General features: G+C 46.3%; 1 pseudogene; it reads left to right on the plus strand.

Annotated features, from left to right (window-relative positions):
* Positions 1–1,354: 1,354 nt before the first annotated feature.
* On the plus strand, positions 1,355–2,209 carry LOC148113403 (uncharacterized; annotated as a pseudogene).
* The last annotated feature ends 4,331 nt before the right edge of the window (positions 2,210–6,540 follow it).

Raw genomic sequence — 6,540 nt, forward strand, 5'->3', positions numbered from 1 at the left:
TATCTATGGGCCCTTGCTGCGAGAAAGCCAGGCTTTCAATGCCTATGACTATAGGTAGGAAGACAGGGGCGTCTCAAGAGTGGAGCCTTTGGTGCCAAGTCCCTCTTCTGCCCCCATGAAAATCATACCCTATCCCACCCCACCCACTCCAGTTAAATGTGCGTAGGGTGATAGAGTTTGTTTTAAATGGATGAAAAGATCTGTACTGCTCGTTATCAAAATCCGAGTGGAAGTGAGGATCTCCACTGCCTGGAACCACCAGAAAATGCAACACACGGAGGCCGACAACCTTTGAAGGGTTGAGCGGGGCTACATTTGGTGTATAAGAAGCACCCAGACTTTCACCCTCTTTTTTGGGGGGAAAAAGGTGCTTCTTATGCTCCGAAAAATACGGTACCCAAATTCAACCTACTTTGCAAGAAAACTGCTGTTACTGTTCCCATCTTCATATTTAGCTAAATGTGGCTTTAGTGCTGTAAATGATTTGCTACTGAAGAAAAGAAATCAACTGGATATCTCTGAACAAGGAGATTTGAGAATAAAGCTGACTAAATTGGAGCCTAATATAAAATCTCTCGGCAGCAGGCATCAAGCACAAGTATCTCACTAACTTAAGTAGACTAAAGCTGCAATCCTACATCATTTTCCTGGGAGTAAGCCCCATTGAAGACAATGGTACTTACTTCTGAGTAGACATGCATAGAATTGCATTGTAAATATGATATTGAGGTGAGCTCAAATTGTATTTTGAATTTGTTAGGTACCTTTATTTTAATATGTATAGTAATTAATATGATCAAAGTATTACAGAAAAAGCTTTCATTAAAGTTATTTTATATTTATGCATTTCAGTTCTCTATTATATGTTTTGAAACTTTATTTGCTGTTTTTTCATATCCCTTCATACTATTATTTTTTAAGTTCCTCAGGACTTCTATTGTCTTCCGTTCTTTTATTTTTCTCTTTCATGGATGCCATGTTCTTTGGAACCTTGTTAAACCAAGTTAATGGCCTTTTAGGCTTCCTCTGCGTGAGTAGGAATTCACTTTTTGAATAGTAAGTGTTATGTATCTAATTTTGGAGGGAAAATTAGAGTGGGAAAAAGCTCGATGATCATTGGCTAACACACTTAGCAAGTAGCTATATAAGGAGAGCTGTTCTACTGTAAAGTTGCTGGATTTTCACTGTACATTAAAGAGTTGTTATTCACTTCGACCTGGCTCCTGGCTCCTCACTCGCCCGATCTAACACTGGCAATGAGGATGGGATTGAGGTAGACAGGTTGCACAAATAAGAGCTGATAACAGAATCCAGCCAGGTGGGAAAGTCTGCATGAGCCAAGTACAGCAGAGAAATGTCTGCCTTCGCACCACCAATGCCATTCGATCCCGCGAAAGAAAAGTGGGAATCATACATGACACGGTTTGAATGCTTCCTCGAAGCAAATGACCTCCAAGGGCTGTCCGACAATTGGAAGCGAGCCCTCTTTTTGAGTCACTGCGGCCTCGAAGTGTTTGACACAGCCGAATCGCTGTCAGAGCCAACACCAGTGCAGTCTGTACCATGGCAGGTCCTGCAGACCACGTTGAGGATGCACTATGCCCCTGTGCCATCCAAATTCATTCAGCGCTATGAGTTCCGGCAAAGACTTCAGAAGGACGGCGAGCTGATTAACACATACATGACAGCACTACACAAGGCTGCCACGCACTGTGAGTTCAAGGATGTCCTCCTTGAACAACTAATGTGTGGAGTCCGGGACATTCACCTCCAGAGGTGACTGCTGGCCAAGACAAACCTCACCCTGCACATTGCCCTAGACGAAGCCAGAGCACATGAGTCGTCTAACAAGGCAGCAGAATCCCTGCAGCGGCCGGCGCCACCCCAGGCAGCACTAAAGTCTACCTCTGTTCACAGAGAATCAGCCCTGACTGATAGCGATGAAGAAGGCAATGAGGATGTCTTCAAAACAGACAGAAATAAGAGGGATGATGATGGCCAGAAAGAGAGTTGTGCTAGCTATGGGGGATTCCATCAGAGACAGACGTGCCAATTCAAAAATGCCATTTGCAGGCGCTGTGACAAAAAGAGACATTTGGCGCGGGTGTGCAGGGCGAGTCAACTGTCCAGTCACAAACAGAGAGCATTCGCCAATCAAGCCGGCCAGCCGCAACTGCATAAGAAGGACGGAAACGTCCAGCAAAAATGAGGCGCCTATTCCAAAACACCCAAGACATTGCAGACCCGCATCGGCCAAGCTACAATGTCCCTGGAGAAAAAGCTGCATGTAACTGTCGAAATTGAGGGATCCCCATGCCAAATGGAAATAGACACTGGCTCATCCATCACTATCATGTCCTGGGCCGAGCTAAAAGCAGCAATCCCAGACAGCAAGAAACACCAGCTGAAGCACCAGCGCCTAAGGCTGAATGACTACCAAAGAAATTGCATTCCCGTTGAAGGCTGTGGGACGTTCCAGGTAAAATTCAGCCATTTCAACAAGCAGCTGCCTATCACCGTGGTCAGCGGACATCTACCGAGCCTCCTAAGACTCGACTGGTTCAAAGCCCTGGGCATGGGGGTCACTGAAATCCACTCTACCAGCGGTGGCCTGACGGACAACCTACTCCGCGAATTCCAGGATGTTTTTGGACCCCTATTTCTTTTAACCTGGACCCTAATATAGCCCCCATAAGAATGAAGGCAAAGAGAGTGCCATTTGCGCTTAAGCCTAAAATAGACCAGGAGCTGGATAAGCTCATATGGCAGGGCATTCTAATAATGGCCGACCATGCAAAATGGGAGACCCCGATAGTCACCCTCTCAAATCTGACGGGTCAGTGTGCATCTAATGGCCGACTATAAGTGTACCCTAAACAAAGCCCTCCAGCAAAATGCTTATCCTGTCCCCATTGTGCAGCACCTACTCCATTCCTTGGGCCCCGGCAAGGTTTTCGCTAAACTCGACCTTGCGCAGGCATACCAGCAACTGCCGGTAGATGGCGCTACCGCAGAAGCACAGAGGTGCCTTCAAATGCACAAGACTACAGTTCAGGGGTTAGTGTTGCCCCCTGACTATTCCAAAGCATGATGGAACGTCTGCTGCAAGGACTACCGGGGATCGTCCCCTATTTCGACGACGTTCTTGTCACCGCAGCAGATGAGTAACAACTAGGGGACCATCTAAGGAGGGTGCTGACTATTTTTAGGAACACGGGACTGCGAGTTAAAAGAGACAAATGTCAAATAGCAGTGCCTGCTGTTGAATTTTATGGTACAAGGTCGATGGGGCAGGCATACACCCCACGGAAAGTAAAATCAGAGCCATCCACAACGCACCAACCTTAAAGAACAGGGTGGAGCTACAGGCGTTCCTGGGACTTTTAAACTTTTATTCGATTTTCTTAAAGGACAAAGCCACAGTGGCTGAACCACTTCACAAACTGTTAGTGAAAAAGTCCCTATGGGTCTGGGGTAGGGCGGAAGCTGTGGCGTTTGCAGCTGTCAAAAGACTCCTCTCAGTCGACAGCCTCCTCATCCAACACAATGAACTGCTTCCCCTTGTCTTAGTCTGCGATGCCTCCCCTTTTGGCGTGGGGGCTGTTTTGAGTCATTGACTGCCAAATGGACTAGAAGCCCCCATCGCCTATTTCTCCCGTACCCTGTCCAGTGTTGAGAGAAATTACAGCCAGCTGGACAAGGAGGCCCTGGTGGCTGTCGCCAGGATTAAAAAGTTTCATGAGTATCTGTTCGGGAGGACTTTTGAACTCATTACTGATCACCAACCCCTGCTAGGACTTTTGGCTGGGGATCGCCCCACTCCAGCAGCCATGTTCCCCCGTCTGACTAGGTGGGATATTTTTCTGGCTGCCTACTCTTATCGACTCATCCATCACCCGGGTCAGAGCTTTGGGCATGCCGATGCCCTCAGTCGGTGCCCACTGTGTTGTGAACTGTTATTGGCCGGGTGCATAGGGGGTGGCTGAAAGGCCCTGTTGGTGGGGAATTTAAACTGTTTATCTGTAAACAACATGAGCTGTCTGCGAAAGGGGGTTGTTTGCTATGGGGTGACCAGGTGGTTGTTCCGCTGTGCCTAAGAAAACAAGTATTGACCACGTTGCATATTGGTCACCCGGAAATTGTGAGGATGAAGGAATTGGCGAGGTGCTCTGTATGGTGGCCCAATATGGATGACAACATTGCTGAATGGGTGGCCAAGTGTACCCCCGTCAAGAATCTTGCCCCACTCCCCCGACGGCCCCATCCAAAGAGTGGGAAAGGCTCCGGGGACCATGGTCCCGCATTCATATTGATTTTGCTGGCCAATTCCATGGTCAAACCTTTCTAATCGTGATGGACGCTTATTCTAAGTGGCTGGAGATCATATTAATGCACTCCACCACTGCGGAGGATGTAATTAAAGCGCTTCAGAAACTATTCGCCATGCAGGGGCTACCGGACACCCTGGTGTCAGATAATGGGCCTCAACTCATGACTATTCAATTCAAGGGGTACCTAGCGGAGAAAGGGGTCTATCACACACTCACAGCACCTTTTCATCCGGCCAGTAATGATCAAGCTGAAAGATTTGTGAGATCGGCCAAAGAGGCATTCGCCAGACTCAGGCTGGGGGACTGGCAAGCCAGGATTGATACTTTCCTGGCAGCCCAACATGTCACCCCATTCATGGCAACGGGACAAAGTCCCACAGAGCTCTTGATGGGCCAGAGACTCCGCTGCATCCTAGATAGGCTGCACCCCAATTACTCCCCTGAGGGGTACATGGAAGCCAAAAGTAAGACTAGAAGTTTCTCTATTGGGTCCCCGGTCTTTGCAAGAAATTACGCAGACGGTCCCCTCTGAGTAGCTGGGCAGATCTCTGACATTACCGGGCCCAGGTCATATATTGTCGAAGTCATTAATGGAAGGGTATGGCGCAGACATATTGACCAGTTAAGGAAACGTCTGGACCAAACAATGCCTGATGAGCCAGGCTACAAAACAGACTGAATTGCGCAGGTCAACTAGAATCAGGGAATGCCCTAGTCACCTGCGTGATTATGTATGTAAATAGTTTGGTTAAATGCCTTCTGGGAGGGGAGGAGTGTTATGTATCTAATTTTGGAGGGAAAATTAGAGCAGGAAAAAGCTCAATGATCATTGGCTAACACACTTAGCAAGTAGCTATATAAGGAGAGCTGTTCTATTGTAAAATTGCTGGATTCTCACTGTACATTAAAGAGTTGTTGTTCACTTCGACCTGTCTCCTGTCTCCTCACTCGCCCGATCTAACAGTAAGAATTATATGTCATGGGTGTGGGCATCAGGATTTTAGAGATGTTTAGGTGGGGCATGGCCAAAAAAAGGTTGGGAACCACTGGGTTAAGGTTTATTAAAGATGGGGATGGGGAAAAGATGCCATTCCTTTCCCAAGGATCCAGGGAAAGTGGAATAAAAATGTGTGTGTGTGTGTGTGTGTGTGTAAATAACAGCCCAGGATAGCTTCAGCCACAAACAACAGCTGCTGTTATTTTTGCTGAGAACTTCTAAGCTACACAGTATTCTTTAATAAATACTAACAATAACAAACCATAATATACAGGATTAAAGGAAGGAAGGTGAAATCAGAGGAGGGGGGAAGGGAGAAAGGAAGGAAGGAAGGAAGGAAGGAAGGAAGGAAGGAAGGAAGGAAGGAAGGAAGGAAGGAAGGAAGGAAGGAAGGAAGGAAGGAAGGAAGGAAGGAAGGAAGGAAGGAATAAGGATGTGATGGCCCTCCAGAGGCTACTGCACTATACTCTCATAATTCCTGAGTTGTGCTGTTAAAGAAATCCAGTGCCATCAGGGAGAAGTCAAGTTGTGAAAGAGGGATTGAAATTCCTCAGAAAAATTCAGTTCCCAAAAGGGCCAGAAATGCCCTCCAGAACTTTGAGGTGAATTGGATCCCTTAGTCTGAGATTATGGTGGGGCGCCATGCAGGAAATATATGTGGTGTAGGAATAGTTTGGCTAACGTCTTGGCTGTGGGGATTTTTTGGCATGGGATGAAGTGGACTTTCAGGGAGCCTATTGTAAACCGGAGCGGCCTGGCTGCAATCTGTAGGAAACATGAGGAATCTTATGAAATTCATCAGTGAATTTCTTCCCCCTCCTCTTACAACTTGCAATCATCTGAGGAAATTTCTATAAAGAATGTTAAAAACATGGATTTGATCACCGTTTTGCACCATTTTTCTTTTAGGTAATTAAAAAGGGAAATGGCTGTTAGTGACAAATGAATAGCGGGTTTTAGTTTATTTGTTGCCTTATAAGAATCAATTAGGTGCCTATGGTTAGCAAGGTTATAATGTGTCACAAGTAAATGCCTTATTCTCCAATTTGTAAATAGTATATATATACTCAGGATATTAGGGGTTAACTTATTCTTCATTACTTAATATATTCATATGTAACCACTCCCACATCTTGCTCCGCCTTGTGTGTATAAAAGGAGTTGTATGCACCTCCTACTTGCTTCTATCTGCAATTATTCAGTGAATATAGA

Source organism: Pantherophis guttatus, chromosome 5 (assembly GCF_059756535.1).
Source record: "Pantherophis guttatus breed Tessera chromosome 5, ASM5975653v1, whole genome shotgun sequence".
In the NCBI taxonomy this organism is placed as follows: Eukaryota; Metazoa; Chordata; class Lepidosauria; order Squamata; family Colubridae; genus Pantherophis; species Pantherophis guttatus.